Raw genomic sequence first — 17,479 nt, 5'->3', positions numbered from 1 at the left:
GGATTTGGTGTTTTCCAGGGCACCTAAGGGAAATCTTCCAGATTTCCACATATGACCCAACTCTGATGACCCAATTCTGAGCAGGAAGGAAAATCAGGTAACACATAAGAACAAGTCAGATTGCTAGCAGTCTACACTGAACCACTGCATATTCCATAGACTCCTGGCAGCTGTCTGTTCAGACCACTTGGTATTTTTCACATTTTTAATGTTGGCCATTTTGGTAGATATGTAACGGTATTTTATTATGGTTTTAGTTTTTGTTTCCCTGGTTATAGGGAATTGAGCTCCTTTTCATAATTTGTAGGCCATTTGATTTTCACTTTTATGAAGTACATTTTTTAGTCTATTTCATTTTTATCTACTTGTAGATGTTTTTTATGTATTTTGGATATGACTCCTTTATCAGTTACATCCATGACTAATAACTTTTCCCACTCTATGGCATGCTCTGTCATAATGAAAAAGAAAAGTTCTTAATTTTTTTTTTTTTAATTTTTTTTTTTCAACGTTTATTTATTTTTGGGACAGAGAGAGACAGAGCATGAACGGGCGAGGGGCAGAGAGAGAGGGAGACACAGAATCGGAAACAGGCTCCAGGCTCTGAGCCATCAGCCCAGAGCCTGACGTGGGGCTCGAACTCACAGACCGTGAGATCGTGACCTGGCTGAAGCCGGACGCTTAACCGACTGCGCCACCCAGGCGCCCCGAAAAGTTCTTAATTTTAAACTGGAGAAACTGCATTACTCTTTTCCTTTATGGTTAATGCTTTTTCTGGTGTGATCTAAGAAGTCTTTCTCTGCTCCAAATTCATTAACATATTTGTGCCAATATTTTTCAAATACTTCAGTGTCTTACCTTTTAAATTTGGATCTACAGTTTATCTGGAATAGAATTTGTGCCCAATGTAAGGTAGAGGTCAGGTTCCATTCTCTCCCCTATGGATTGTTCCTATACTGTTTGTTGAAAAGATAAATCCTTTGTTGCATTGATTACAGTGCTATGAGCCAGCTGTCTGTATATGTTTGAGTTATTCAGGGGTCTGTATTCTGTTTTATCAGCGTATTCTTCCCTAATACCACATTGTCTTCATTGCTCTAGCAGTGATACTGATACTACTGATACCTGGTAGTGAAAGTTTGCTGACCCTGGTGTTTTTCCAGAATATTAGCTGTTCTTTATCATTTGCATTTCCAAATAAATCTAATGGCCAGCTTATCAACTTACACACACACACACACACACACAATTGCAATTTTGAGGAGGGTTTTTTTTTTTTGAAATAATATAACAATTTGAAGGAAATTAACATATTCATAAAATTTAGTCCTCTGATCTGTGAAGCCAGTATATTTCTGCATTTATTTAGATTTTCTCTTGACTCTCACTGTTTTATTGTTTTGGTTTAAGGTCTTTAATATTTTTCATATAAGATGTATTTTTTAAGTGATGTGATTTAGGGCTCCCCACCCCCCCTGCTTTACTGAGGTATGCTTGACAAATAAAAATTGTATATATTTGAGGTATATGTCTTAGTTAGTTTGGGCTAACAAAACAGTTCTGAAAGCTGGGAAGTCCAAGATCAAGGTGCCAGCAGGCTCACTGTTCTTTGAAGGCCGCTCTCCTGGTTCATGGATGGTGCTTTCTTGCTTTGTCTTCACAGAGAAGGGGCTTCTATTATAAGGGAACTAATCCCAATCATGAGGGTTTCACCCACTTGACCTAATCACCTGCTACAGGCCTCACTTCCTAATACCCTCACCTTTAGCGATTAGGATTTCAGCATGTGAATGGGGGTGGGGGCATAAGCATTCAGTGGATGGCAGCATACAACTGTACAACATGATGGTCTAATGTATGTGTATGTTGTGAAATGGTTACCACAGTTAAGCTAATTACCGTATTCATTACTTCACATACTCATAATCTGTGTGTGTTGAGAACACTTAAAATCACCTCCCATAGCAAATTTCATCTATGCAGTACAGTATTGACTCTAGTCCCTATGCCATATAGTAGCACTCCAGAACTTACTCATCCTGCATAAATGAATCTTCGTACCTTTTGACCAACATCTTCCCGTTCCCACACCCCTCAACTCCTGGCACCCCCCATATTCCACACATAAGTGAGATCATGCATTCTTTGTTTTTCTGTGCCTGGCTTATTTCACTTAGTATAATGTCCTCCAGGTTCATCCATGTTTCCCACAAAAGGCTAGATGTTTTGTTTTTTTTTGTTTTTTTTTTTCTTTTTAAAGGCTGAATAATAATCCTTTGCACATACCACATTTTGCTTCCCCATTCATCAACAGATTGTTTCCAAATCTTGGCAGTTGTGAATAACACTGCAGGGAACATGGAGTTCCTGCTATCTATTCAGCCAACAGTAGGAAGAAGGTGGAACCCTCAGTTCTCCAGGGAATGAATTCTCCCCAAATCTGGACCAGCTAGGAAGTGGCTTTTTCCCTAGGTCAGCCTCCAGATTTGAGCACAGCACAGCTAGCAGCTTGATTACAGCCATGGGAGACCCTGAGCAGATGACCCAGCCAACCTCAGCGCAAACTCCTGACGCACTGAAATTGTGCTATTTTGAGCTGCTGAGTTCGTGATAATTTACAGCAACAGATAACTAATATTATTACTTATTCGCTGTATATTCTCTCTGCCTTAGTTCTCTTATCCACAAACAGGTTACCAGCAATAACCTGTCTCGTATTTATTGTTGCTCTGCAGATGAAGTGAGTTCACACATGTATAATCCTTTGTCAGTGCCCGGCCACCTCGCACGTGCCTGTGCTGCCACTCTGTCTGCCTGCCTGCCTCTTAACCCTCATCACACTTGGGTAGTTTTCTCCCTTAATTCTTCCATTTCATCTCCTTTTCTAGAATTTCATTTCTTGACCCAACTTGGCTGGCCAACACTCCTTTATGTAGTGGTCACTTATCTGACAAAAGCACCTCTTGGAAATATAATCAAGATGCTCCCCAAACTAAAATTGGTTCCAAATAGAAAATGCACTAAGACTATACTCGTAACGTGTTGATGAGACTCAGCACTTCACTGTTTCTAAGTTAAAACACACTGGGAGTCAGAAATTTAATAAGTGAGTGGAGAACTAGAAAGAACCATACTCCTAGCACTAAGAATGTGATGAAGGCACCCTGAGGTGGAAGGAGTCTAAAAACTCGGACAAGGCACAGAGGAGCTCTAAGGTAGAGGCAGGCTGTACCCAGGGGTTCTCTGAAGGTATCACTGAACAAATATAACGTCATGTTGGGTAAGACACTCCTCTTAATACTTTCACACTTTTAAAGACATATATTAGAAATATCTAATAGTTTAAAAGATTTTTTAAAATTTATTAAACATTCCTTGTTCAACAATAAAAATAATTTTAAAATGTGTAAAGGACCTAAAAGAAACTTCTCTAAAAAAGATACACAAATGGTCAATAAGCACATGAAAAGATGCTCAACATCACTTAATTATGAGGGAAATGGAAATCATAATCACATTAAGATGGGTACTATAAAAAATAGAATAAAATCCCAAGTGTTGGTGGAGAGGTGGAAAAATTAGAACCCTATGCCCTGGAGGTTCCTCCAGAAAATTAATAGTACCATATGATGCAGCAATCCTATTTCTGGGCATATATCCCAAGGAATTGAGAACAGAGTCTCAGAGAGGTATTTGCACACCCATGCATGATTCACTATAGCCAAAAGGTGGAAGAAACACAAGTGTTCATCGATGGATGCATCAAAAAATAATTTGTGGTATGAACATAAAATGGAATATTATTCAGCTTTTAAAAGGAAGGAAATTCAGACAGCTGCTATAACATGAATGAACTTTAAGAAAAGACATTATGCTAAGGGAATTAAGCCAGCGAACAAAAAGATAAACTGAATTATTTTGATTGTGTGGGGTACCTAATAGAGTCAAATTCACAGGCACAGAAAGTAGAATAGCAATTGCCAGGGGCTAGGCAGGAGGGAAAAATTGAGTTATGGTTCAATGGGTATAGAATTCCCATTTGGCAAGATGAAAAATTTCTGGAGATGGATTGTATGACGTTGCAAATGTATATAACATTCCTGAAATGTACACTTCAAAATGGTTAGGTTTGTGTATTTTACCACAATTTTTTTTAATTGCCAAAAAAAAAATCCAACCCAAGAAAAATGAACAAATGAAGTATTTGTGGTAGGCTGAGGGAATCGGTAGGCAGTGATGAGTTTCAAGTCCTTTGAGACCAGAAGCATGTTTAGGGCAACTGCACACACCTAAAAAACCCAAACTGCAAATGATCACTCCCCTGCCTCTCATCCATAAAATCCCCTAGGGCACCAAATATCAAGTAGCTAGTCAGCACTGATATTGCACCTAGGGCAAAAATTCACAGGGAAACTTGAACTTGGATTTTAAGTCAAGCACTTCGTTTCGCTAAAACCCTCTAGGGCTTTGTCATACTAAGGAGCAAAGAAAGAAGCTTTAAAAGTAGCAATTTTTTTGTCATTGCCAAGGTCAGACTTTAAATCTTAATTGAACTCGTGACTTCCTTTGAGAGGCAAAATAATAGACGAGATAGCCAAAGAGCTCTTTCTGTTCCAGGAGGCACGTGGAAGGGACAGGTATTGTGTTGTGGTCTAGAGATCTGCCAGCAACCAAGATGCTCAGGATGGCGAGAGTTCCGGAATCCTTTGTGGCCTGCTTAGAGCAGCACATCAGGCCTCCGTCTGGCTTCTGATGGCCCCAAAGCCAGCAAATCCACTGCAGCCTGGATCTTGGGGTGGGTTCTACCACTAAGTCATTGGCATTCTGGGTTTCTTTTCACTATTTTTTATCTTACAATTTAAAAAATGTTTTGCACTAGTTACTCCTGAGCCTTGTCCTGTCTCCACCTTCTGGTTTAAAGACTACTGGGGCCTGGAATGTTACTGCATCAGGGCTCCTGATGAGCATGGGTTTGAGGCTTCAGAGTCAGGTGCCCCCCCACCTCCACTCAGGTGACAGGGAAGGAGAGTTAGAAGTGTAGCAGAGGGGCTACTGTCTTTGCTGTGAAAGCCTGTTCTCTTAGAGATCATGACTGGCAGGCAGCCGACCTATGTGGACTTAACCCCAGTTCTGCCTTCTCCTTCCTTGCTTCCCTGCCTTCCCTCGTTTTAGAACATGTCCCCAAGTCCCTTTTTTAAGGCAACCATCCCGTCTCCAAGGCATGGTGTTCTGGTGGGATTTCAAGTGACAGTAACCTCCCCCCCACCCCCCGTGCGCGCGCGCGCGCGCACACACACACACACACGTATTGTGTGCATGACTGCAGGTGGGCCTGTGTGAGGCCTTCCTACATTCCTTAGCATATAGGTGGAGGTCAATTCCTGTGAGCTCCCATGACACTCTTTCTCAACTACAAGACTACTACACCCAATAATTAGCTGGTTGACCTTGAGCAAGTTACGTACCCTCTCCAATCATCCGTGCAATGGGGGGTAAAAGTTCCCTAAGAGGATGGCTGTGAGAATGAGCACAGCCCACACATGCCTAGCGCAAGGCTGGCCTTTACTAAGCACGTCTTCATCCCCTCCATGCAGTGGCCCAACCCTCAAATAGCCCCACAGCCTAGCACGTCCACTGAGCTTTGCTTTCCCTCCCCTGTTAGGCCAGGTCTGTAAAGCGCTTTTGGCAATCTGGAACTAATAAAAGTCTAATGAATAAACCAATCATTGAACCTGTACTGGAAATTTATCTTCTGCATTTATTTCTTAAGGTTGGAAAGAAAGCAGCACTCTTAATTAATTTTGTACTATCTCTTTCAGTAGGAGCGTATGCTGGTGATTTTCTTTTATCAGTCCCGAAATCCTTGTTTTTAGGAAATAGAGGGTCTGAGGAACTTGCTCATGAACAGCCTTGAACTAGATTGAAACACCTGCTGATTCTCTGGTTTTCTGTTCAGATTTGAGAGCTGCAAGTGGCTGGCGACAAAGGAGAGAGAAACCTCCAGTGACTTCACAAGCTACTGGGCAGAGAAAGGAGGGTGCCAATGTCATGGAAGGCAAAGAACAGCCTGTTTTCTGAAATCCAGGTCAAGAAGATGATTGAGAGGTTTGTTTAATTCAAGGGAACACGTGCTCGCCACTCACTGATTTCCTGGAATAACTGGCTGGGCTGCACTGGGTTTCCCCTTACTCTCTGCCCATCACACCAGGAAAGCCCCTCGGCCACGTCACAGTTTGGCATGTGGTGTTCTTCATGTGGGATGCTCTGATGAGATTGACCCTGTGCGTGATGTCTGAGGCTTCATTTGAAAGCATCAAGTGGTTTTTCATAGCCTTCCATGATTTGTTTCCCCCAAGGCCCCTGCTCCACACTGGCCCAGTGAGGACGCTCTGTGGGAGCACTATATACTATCTGTCCAGTGAGTCGAGTGGAGACCTTGTAATGGTTTGACAGTCTGTACAGAACTCGTGCTACCTGAGGAAAGAACACAGCTCAGTCCTGAGGTATCGGGCAGTTGCTCAACAGCCTGAGCTTCTGACATGGCCTCTTTTGGGGTCTCTGGTGCTGGCAAAAGGCACGTGCCCATGTGCCTTTTAATGAGATCTCAGTCCTGAAGGCATTTCTCCTGGCGTGCAGGGGTAGGCGGAGATTGACTCTATTCAAGTTCATCCCCAGGATGCATTCAGCAGGAATAGAGAGGAGGGTGTCCAGTGATTAAGTCACTCATCGGCATTTCTCAGCTGGAGGTCCACATCTGCTCTGAGGCGTTTCTCCCTATGCACTTGATCATGCTCTGAATAGCCCACGATGTTTCCTGTCTCTTCATTTGTGCACTCTGCGGTTGTCTGTGAGTCAGTTAACCTGACCTGTTCTTTGGCTTTCTGTTTGTTTGAATCTGACTACCGTAGATAACTTATATTTTATAAACTTCTATTAACTTATATAAAAACACAATGTTTGTCTTTTTGTGCTTGGTGTGTGTCACCTAGTGTGGTGTCTGTCTTCAAGGTTCATTCATCCATGTTGTACGGTGGCAGAATTTCCTTTCTCGTCAAGGCTGAAGAGTATTCCTCTGTGTGTGTGCACACACAGATGTGCACATATTTTATTTTTCCATTCAGCTCTTGCTGGTCACTTGGGTTGCTTCTAACTCTTGGCTATTGTGGATAATGCTGCTGTGAGCATAGGTGTGCAGGTACCTCTGGGACTTTGCTTTCACTTCTTTGGCATATACCCCCAGGAATGGGATTGCTGGATCATATGGTAGCAGCATTTTTCATTTTTGAGAAAACTCTGTACTGTTCTCCCATGGCAACTGCACTGTTTTACATTCCCACCAGCAATGGTACACGGTCCCAATTCCTACACATCTTTACTGACACTTGTTATTTTCTGGGTTTGTTGGTTTTTTATTTTTTTAATTGTAGCTATCCTAATGGGTGTGAGGTAGTATCTCACTGTGGTTTTGATTTGTATTTCCTTCACAGTTAGTGATGTTCAGCATCTTTTTTTGTGCTTATTAGCCATTTGTACATTTTCTTTGGAGATAGGTCTATTCAAGTCCTGTGCCCATTTTTTAACGGTGGTGGTCATTGTTGCTGAGTTGGAGGAGTTCTCTTTTGTTTTTAATGTTTATTTATTTTGAGAGAGAAAATGTGCAAGTGTGAGTGGGTGAAGGGTAGAGAGAGGAAGAGAGAGACTCCCAAGCAGGCTCAGTGTTGTCAGCACACAGCTGGACACAAGGCTCGATTCCATGAACTGTGAGATTGTGACCTGAGCCGTAATCAAGAGTCGGACGCTCAACTGACTGAACCACCCCAGGCACCCTTGGAGGAATTCTTTATATATTCTGGATATATGATTGCAAATATATATTCTCCCATTCCACAGGTTATGTTTTCATTCTGTTGTGGTTTTTTGATGCAGTTGTTAATTTTGATACAGTCCAGTTCACTTTTTTTTTTTTTTTTACTTTTGTTGCCTTTGCTTTTAGTGTCATATCCAAGAAATTATTGCTAAATCCTCTTGTGAAGCTTCCCCTCAAAGCCTTTTCAAAAGTTTTGTGATATTAAGTCTTAACATTGGCGTCTTCAATCCATTTTAATTTTGATATTTTGTGTAAGGTGAAGATCTGCTATGGTCTCAATGTTTGTGCCTCCTTCCAACTGATATGTTGAAATGCTCTTTATGATGGTATTAGTAGGTGCATCCTTTGGGAAGGGTCTGCTCTCACAAATACAACTGGTGCTCTTGGAACAGAGAGATCCCTTGTGCCCTTCTACCACGTGAGGACACAGCAAACAGGCACTGGCTGTGAAGTGAGAAGAGGGCTGTCATCAGAAAGCAACCATGCTGGCACTTTAACCTTGGGCTTCTCAGCCTCCAGAATGTGAGAAACAAATTTCTCTTGTTTATAAGCCACTCAGTCTGTGGCATTTTGTTATAGTAGCCCAAACAGACTATGACAAAGTTTAACTTTATTCTTTTGCATGTTTATATCCCATTTCCCAGCAGCATTTGTTGAAAAGACTGGCCTTAACCTTTGAGTGGTCCTGGCATCGTTGTTGAAAATCCCTTGTAGAGTAGGTGGAACATACACAGGAGAAATTATTTCTGGGCTCTATGGATATCTAATGTTCCATTGGATTCTATGGCTGTATATGCTAATCCCACATGGGATTTAATTACTGTAATATGTTTTGAAATTAGACCTCCAGTTTGTTGTTTTCCAAGATTGTTTGGTTCTTCAGAGTCCTTTGAAATTCTATATCCATGTTAGGATGGGTATTTTTGCTTATGCAAAAAATGTCATTGGGATTTCGATAGTGCATTGAATCTGTAGATTTCCTTATATAGTATTTACATCTTAACAGTATTAAGTCTTACTATCCACGAAAACAGGATAACTTTCCCTCTTTTGTGTCTTTAATTTCTTTTACTAATGTTTTGTAGTTTTCAGTGCACAGTCTTTTATTGCCTTGGTTAAATTTATTCCTAAGTATTGTAATTTTTTTTTTCTTTTGAGGCCAGTATAAATGGAATTGTTTTCTTTCTTTTTTTTTATTTTTATTTTTTTTTAACATTTTACTTATTTTTGAGAGAGACAGAGTGTAAGCAGGGAAGGGGCAGAGTGAGACAGACAGAATCTCAAACAGGCTCCAGGCTCTGAGGTGTCAGCACAGAGCCCAACGTGGGGCTTGAACCCACAAACCGTGAGATCATGAGCTAAGCCAAACTTGGATGCTTAACTGAGCCACCCAGGTGCCTCTAGAATTGTTTTCTTAATTTCCTTTTTGGACTGTTAGTATATAGAAACATAACCGATTTTTGTGTGTTGATTTAGAATGTGCAGTTTTATGGAGTTTACTGTTGTAACTGTCCTTTGTTTTGTGAGATCTTTAGGACTTTCTACATACAGATCATGCTGTCTTTGAAGAGCGGTAATTTTACTTCTTCCTTTTTAGTATGGATGCCTTCATTTCCTTTTCTTGCCCAACTGCTGTGGCTAGGACTTCTGGTATTTTGTCCAGTAGAAGGGTGAAAGCAGGCAACTAAGTCTTGTTTTTGATCTTAAACGAAAAGCTTTCAGTCTTTTGACCATTGAGTATGATGTTAGCTGTGGGCTTTCCATATACAGCCTTCATTTTGTTCAAATATTTTCTTTCTATTACTAGAGTCTGTTGAGTGTTTTTTCTGTGAGATTGTATTGAATTTTTTCAGATGATTTTTTTCTCTATCAATTGTGATGATCATACCAGTTTTCTGCTCATGTGGTGTCTTACATTGACTGATTTTCTTATGTTGAACCATTCTTGCATTCTTTTTATTATTTTTTTTTTTTACTTATTTTTTTTTTTTACTTAGTTTTGTGACAGAGACAGAGCATGAGCAGGGGAGGGGCAGAGAGAGAGGGAGACACAGAATCCAGAGCAGGCTCCAGGCTCTGAGCTGTCAGCACAGAGCCTGATGCAGGGCTCGAACTCATGGACTATGAGATCATGACTTGAGCTGAAGTTGGACATTTAACCGACTGAGCCACCCCGGTGCCCCATCTTGCATTCTAGGAATAAATCCCACGTGGTCATCTGCATAATCCTTTAAGGTGCTAATGAATTCTAGTTAGCATTTTGTTGAGAATTTTTGCATCGCTTTCCTCTTGCTGCCTTTAAGATTGTCTTTCTTTGACTCTTGATAGTTTGATTATACAGTTTACCCTTGAGCAACCTGGGGGCTAAGGGTGCTAACCACCACCCTCCTGTCATGTACTCAAAAATCCACGTAAAATTTTTGACTCCCCAAAACTACTAAGAAAATAAATTTTGGTTTTTTTTGTTTTTTTTTTCCATTTTAAAAGAAAATTAATTTTATTAATGTTCTTAAATATAAAATCTTTTTTTTTATTTATATATGAAATTTGTCAAATTGGTTTCCATACAACACCCAGTGCTCATCCCAAAAGGTGCCCTCCTCAATACCCATCACCCACCCTCTCCTCCCTCCCACCCCCCATCAACCCTCAGTTTGCTCTCAGTTCTCAACAGTCTCTTATGCTTTGGCTCTCTCCCACTCTAACCTCTTTTTTTTTTTTTTTCCTTCCCCTCCCCCATGGGTTCCTGTTAAGTTTCTCAGGATCCACATAAGAGTGAAACCATATGGTATCTGTCTTTCTCTGTATGGCTTATTTCACTTAGCATCACACTCTCCAGTTCCATCCACGTTGCTACAAAAGGCCATATTTCATTTTTTCTCATTGCCACGTAGTATTCCATAGTGTATATAAACCACAATTTCTTTATCCATTCATCAGTTGATGGACATTTAGGCTCCTTCCATAATTTGGCTATTGTTGAGAGTGCTGCTATGAACATTGGGGTACAAGTGCCCCTATGCATCAGTACTCCTGTGACCCTTGGATAAATTCCTAGCAGTGCTATTGCTGGGTCATAGGGTAGGTCTATTTTTAATTTTCTGAGGAACCTCCACACTGCTTTCCAGAGTGGCTGCACCAATTTGCATTCCCACCAACAGTGCAAGAGGGTTCCCGTTTCTCCACATCCTCTCCAGCATCTATAGTCTCCTGATTTGTTCATTTTGGCCACTCTGACTGGCGTGAGGTGATATCTGAGTGTGGTTTTGATTTGTATTTCCCTGATAAGGAGCAACGCTGAACATCTTTTCATGTGCCTGTTGGCCATCCGGATGTCTTCTTTAGAGAAGTGTGTATTCATGTTTTCTGCCCATTTCTTCACTGGGTTATTTGCTTTTCGGGTGTGGAGTTTGGTGAGCTCTTTATAGATTTTGGATACTAGCCCTTTGTCCGATATGTCATTTGCAAATATCTTTTCCCATTCCGTTGGTTGCCTTTTAGTTTTGTTGGTTGTTTCCTTTGCTGTGCAGAAGCTTTTTATCTTCATAAGGTCCCAGTAATTCACTTTTGCTTTTAACTCCCTTGCCTTTGGGGATGTGTCGAGTAAGAGATTGCTACGGCTGAGGTCAGAGAGGTCTTTTCCTGCTTTCTCCTCTAGGGTTTTGATGGTTTCCTGTCTCACATTCAGGTCCTTTATCCATTTTGAGTTTATTTTTGTGAATGGTGTGAGAAAGTGGTCTAGTTTCAACCTTCTGCATGTTGCTGTCCAGTTCTCCCAGCACCATTTGTTAAAGAGACTGTCTTTTTTCCATTGGATGTTCTTTCCTGCTTTGTCAAAGATGAGTTGGCCATACGTTTGTGGGTCTAGTTCTGGGGTTTCTATTCTATTCCATTGGTCTATGTGTCTGTTTTTGTGCCAATACCATGCTGTCTTGATGATGAGAGCTTTGTAGTAGAGGCTAAAGTCTGGGATTGTGATGCCTCCTGCTTTAGTCTTCTTCTTCAAAATTACTTTGGCTATTCGGGGCCTTTTGTGGTTCCATATGAATTTTAGGATTGCTTGTTCTAGTTTCAAGAAGAATGCTGGTGCAATTTTGATTGGGATTGCATTGAATGTGTAGATAGCTTTGGGTAGTATTGACATTTTGACAATATTTATTCTTCCAATCCATGAGCAGGGAATGTCTTTCCATTTCTTTAAATCTTCTTCAATTACCTTCATAAGCTTTCTATAGTTTTCAGCATACAGGTCCTTTACATCTTTGGTTAGATTTATTCCTAGGTATTTTATGCTTCTTGGTGCAATTGTGAATGGGATCAGTTTCTTTATTTGTCTTTCTGTTGCTTCATTGTTAGTGTATAAGAATGCAACTGATTTCTGTACATTGATTTTGTATCCTGCAACTTTGCTGAATTCATGTATCAGTTCTAGCAGACTTTTGGTGGAGTCTATCGGATTTTCCATGTATAATATCATGTCATCTGCAAAAAGCGAAAGCTTGACTTCATCTTTGCCAATTTTGATGCCTTTGATTTCCTTTTGTTGTCTGATTGCTGATGCTAGAACTTCCAGCACTATGTTACACAACAGCGGTGAGAGTGGGCATCCCTGTCGTGTTCCTGATCTCAGGGAAAAAGCTCTCAGTTTTTCCCCGTTGAGGATGATGTTAGCTGTGGGCTTTTCATAAATGGCTTTTATGATCTTTAAGTATGTTCCTTCTATCCCGACTTTCTCAAGGGTTTTTATTAAGAAAGGGTGCTGGATAAGAAAATAAATTTTGATTGGCTTCTGTTGACCAGAAGTCTTACCAACAACATAGTTAATACATATTTTGTATGTTACATATAGTCTATACTGTATTCAAAATGTGAAACTAGAAAAAAGAAAATGCTATTAAAATAATCAGGAAGAGAAAATATATTTGTCCATGTTCACTTAGCTCACTGAGCATATGTAAGACCCCTGTTTTAAAATCTGTGCCAAGTCAGAGAGCTGCATTTTTTTAAAGACTGGTTTCTAGAGATGTATTTTGTTCCTTTGAATGAGCCGTGTTTTGTTATTTCTTTCTATGTCTTATGATCTTTTGTTGAGATCGGGGCATTTGAAAAAGGAGCCCCCTCTTCCACTCTCCACACACCGGCTTCATGCAGGGGAACACCTTCGCTCATCAGCCCAACTGAAGGCCTGATGGTCTTCTCCTCTTTCCTGGGAATGTATCTTCCCTGGGACGGCGTGTGTGCTTTTGTCCTAGTTCTCCACATAGCAACTGCTCTGACATGTTTCGCTTCTGTAAGAATCTCATTCGTGCTCCTTCTCAGGAGACTTGAGTTTGTGTTCCCCTGCCTGTGATCTCTAGTCCCCAGCCATCCACAGGTCTTGAGTCCACATGCACCCATGTCTGTTGTCAGCATCCTCCAATCTACCTTCCACATTATGCCACCATTTCCATCAGTGTTGAGTCCGGCAAGACAAACCAGTCCCTCACGTAGCCCCCAGACAAGCCAGAAAGTTAGAAGCAAGTTTCTTTCTTTTCCTGGAGTCCTGAGGGAGAAATCCAGAATTAAGTGGTTTTCTCACAGCTGAGGCATACTGCACAAGATTAAGGGTGTGGCAAAGGCCAACAAAAGGCCTCAAAATTTCTGACCATTCTGAGCATAGCCTTTTTTTTTTTTTTTAATGTTTATTTACTTTTGAAAGAGAGAGCGAGAGCATGAACAGGGGAGGGGCTGAGAGAGAGGGAGACAGAATCTGAAGCAGGCTCCAGGCTCTGAGCTGTCAGCACAGAGCCCGATGCGGGGCTTGAACCCATGAACTGTAAGATCATGACCTGAGCCAAAGTTGTACGCTTAACCGACTGAGCCACCCAGGTGCCCTGAGCATGGCCTTTTCTGTTAGGCATTCACTTAGTTGATGCAGGCGAACTGGTTTCTAGCATTTTCACAAAACTATTTTGATTCATATATTGTGTATTTGATGTTTCTGTGCGGGAAACAAGAGCCTAGAGCATCCTAGCCTGCCATCTTGCTGAAAACACCTCCCTGATAATTATTTAAAAGGTATTGTTACTTTGTTTTATGTTACTGTTATGAAATTAACAGTATAAAGAAAATGAAATCCAAACAGGAAAACCAGAACTACATGAAAAATAAAAGTCTCCATGCCTGCTTCTAACTCCATTCCTACTTACACACATTGCATTTTGCATTATTCTGCAGGTTACCTCTTTAATAAGAAATTTCATTTCTTGACTCATCAACTTTGAATCCTGTAAAAGAGGAGGCTTGCAAGACTTCCTTCTCCCTCATTCTATTTATGGTTTTAATTTACATTTAAGTTTCTCAATTGTTAGGTTTTTGTTAAGTAAGCTCTGCACCCAACATGGGGCTCAAACTCATGACCCCAAGATCAAGAATCGCATGCTCTACTGACAGAGCCAACTAGACACCCCTAATTTGTTAGTCTTATAATTTTTTCCAAGCTCTATTGAGATATAGTTGACATGTAACGTTGTTTATAACTGTAAAAGATAAACACAGACCTAGAGGTAGTACTTTTCCCAGGATTTGCATAAAGAGATTAGCACTTATACTCTCCTCCACGACTTTCCCTTGCATTGAATTTTGCCATTTTCTAAAATGTATGGGGTGTTCTGTGAGAATAATTCTTTTATGCTATGCTTTTAAAAGATGATTATCTATGGACTCTTAAAGAGAGGCAATTAGTTGTCATATAACTCTTATTTGCATGGCTGAGCCTGTCCTAGGTTCTTAAATTACATACATTGTTCCCTCAAAATCATGTCCTAGCTTTGGACAAGTGTGTGGTTTATACCAGCATATCAAGAACTGTCCTTTCTGCTCACTGACAGTAGAACGTCTTCTGTCACCCTGTTACTACAGTCCTCTCCACTTCTTATCACAGTCTCAGCCTAGCCTGGTGGCATTTCCAACTGTAGGTCTTCTTCCAAATCCCCAGCTGTCCAGGCCACTGGTCATTTTGTGATCTCTTGCATGATTTACTTATTTGGCTTTTAAAGTCCATCTGTCTGCATCCCCAACACTAGAATGAGAGCTCCCGGAGGGTAAAGGAATTTGTTTTGTTCACTGCTGTATCTGCAGTGTGTGAACAGTGCCTTGGGCACATAGTGCTCAATAAAAAAATGTTTGAATGCGTGAAGCTTGCAGCTAATGATGCTTCTCATAACCAGCTTTCCTAAAATCTTCCCCTTGTTTCTTCTCATTAGGATAGACTGCTACATCCGCTTCAGACCTAGAAGTCCTGGCATTTCTTTGAATTATCCTCTTAAATTTGTTCTACTAGTTCTTGCAGAGCATACTCTTTGGTACGTATTTTCAGAAAGGGTGTGTGGAGAACTTTCTGACCACTCATCTTTATTTTGCCATCTCATTTCACGGACAGTCTGGCTGTAGATAGAATATACGAGTTCAAAATAATTTTCTCTCACAAGTCTGAGAAAGCACTCCATTACAGGGCTGCTACTGAAAAATCTCCTAATCCTCAGAAGAAGAAATAATCTCCCAGAGCAGGGTACAAGTCTTCAGAACAAAAGGTTTATTGAGGCTCTGAAGTGGGAAAGTATAAATGCAAAAAGGTTTTTGAAATTTCAAGACACAAAGAATGAAGAGAGCATTTCTTTTTGATATTTTTTTCCTTCCCCGTGAGAGCATTTTCTGGGCTTAGCACACCAGGGATCACTTGAATCCTCCGTTTCCCTTAACTTTTCACACCTCCTATGACCTAACAGGCTGGGTTTTTTTCTAAAATGTCTACCTGTCATGTTAGTCTCCTTCAGGAATATCAGATTGGTAAAAGGGAGGCAGGGAGAGAGGGTGGCTGGTTTTGGCTTCTCGGTTTCAGTAGTGCCTGATCCTGATAGGCTACTGGCCTGTAGCCTTTGCTCCATTGTGCACAGGTTGGATGTGGCTGCCTCTAAAGAGGGACGATTCCACTCACTTCCTGTAGCTGAGTGCTTTGGTCTTTATGTGTGTATCCCCCAACAATTCATGTTGAAATCCTAACTCCCAAAGATGATACTATCAGGAGGCAAGGCAACCGGGAAGTGCTGGTCATGAAAGTGTCACTTGTGAAGAGATGTTTTATAAAGAGATTCCTATTCACCCTATGCAGATCTGAAGCCCAAACAGGCTAAGACACTATCCAAGCAGTGAAAATTAGAGGTAAGCAAAATCTACAAAGATTTGTGAAAAATCAAACTCAAATCTCATAGCATTTGGAATTTAGAATCTGAGTGACTACCAAAAGCAGCAACAAGGATATTTACCTCTTCGCTGCACTATTTCTGAACATCTAAACGATGATGTTGAAAGACACCCAGAAACAGACACCGCCTGAGCATGCTGTGGCAAAGAATCGGGGTCTAACGTAAATAGTCGGCTGAAACATTTGAAAGGCACAGATGTATAACGAATGAGTTTGTTTAGGTAACTAGGTGAAACTCTGAGGATTTTTAAGTTTTTTTTTAATGTTTATTCATCTGTGAGAGCGAGTGAGAGCAGGGGAGGGACTGAGAGAGAGGGAGATACAGAATCTGAAACAGGCTCCACGCTCCGAGGTGTCAGCAGAGAGCCCTATGCGGGGCTTGAACCCACCAACTGTGAGATAATGACCTGAGGCGAAGTTGGACTGAGCCACCCAGGCACCCCTGGGGATTTTTAAGTAAGTGTCTTGTTGGTTGTTCCTTTCGAGGGGCAAAACCAAAAATAAAAATCCTTGCTTAGGTATCCTTTCTGAGCTCCCAAAGCAGGCTGTCCTCATATTTATCCATAGAAAGCTACTGCCCATGGGAGTTTGAGCCAGTTGTAAAACCTCCAGTGAACTGTGTTTACAGGGGAGAAAATTTGGGGTAAGAGGTGGATAATGTCTTCTCTCCCCAGCTGTCACCTTCCAATCAGACTACAGTCCCCCTGACTGCGCACCAGGATCACCAGTCCTTCCCCCTCAAATCAAACATTTCCATCTCCTTATTCAGGTGGTAACTGAAGGCAGGCCAGACAGAAACCGTTAAGATCAGAAGACTGGAGAATGAGGGGAGGGGTCAAAAGTAGCTAACTGGTAGGAAGCACTGAAAACATAGTAAGAGTGAAAAGTTAATGTGCTTAGATATAAAGTCAGATTAACATGAGTTGTTGAGTGGTAAAGTTTTCTTACTGGACCCTTCGGGGTGGAGACAATAAATTGAAGGTAACATTTCAGTTGCTTTCTTTGCCATGTGCTCAAAGCATACTTTAAGCAGAAGGTAAATGATTTCCTTACCTATGCGAGTTGCAAGTTTTAGCAAATTCCAGATCATTTTTATACATTTGTCCTTTATGTGCTTATGAGTCCTTGCACATTTTATTCATGTGTTTTGAGAACGTGCTCAAAGTAGAAATCTTGATAAACCAACATCAGTTTCTTCAGATACTTTTATTCTTAATCATGATGTCTTAATTGTTACTATTTTATCATCTTAACCCAATTTCCTTTGAGTCTTGGGCCATGAAATGAGGACAACAGGCATCAAAACTTTTTGCTATATATATATATATATATATATATATATATATATATATATACACACACACACACGT

The 17,479-nt window shown here is 40.9% G+C and overlaps 1 long non-coding RNA gene across 1 annotated transcript in view; it reads left to right on the top strand.

The window, feature by feature from the left end:
- Window positions 1–3,453: 3,453 nt before the first annotated feature.
- The window catches only part of LOC121010666 (uncharacterized), a 15,489-nt gene continuing 1,463 nt past the window's right edge, over window positions 3,454–17,479 (top strand). The window contains exon 1 of the long non-coding RNA XR_005781319.1: window positions 3,454–6,105. This is a non-coding gene — a long non-coding RNA (uncharacterized LOC121010666). The remainder of the gene's footprint in view (window positions 6,106–17,479) is intronic.

The sequence above is a fragment of the Herpailurus yagouaroundi genome, unplaced genomic scaffold (genome assembly GCF_014898765.1).
Source record: "Herpailurus yagouaroundi ecotype Mexico unplaced genomic scaffold, PumYag 192, whole genome shotgun sequence".
Taxonomy (NCBI): Eukaryota; Metazoa; Chordata; class Mammalia; order Carnivora; family Felidae; genus Herpailurus; species Herpailurus yagouaroundi.
The sequence above is the reverse complement of the archived record's forward strand: the minus strand, read 5'-3'. Positions and strand labels throughout refer to the sequence as shown.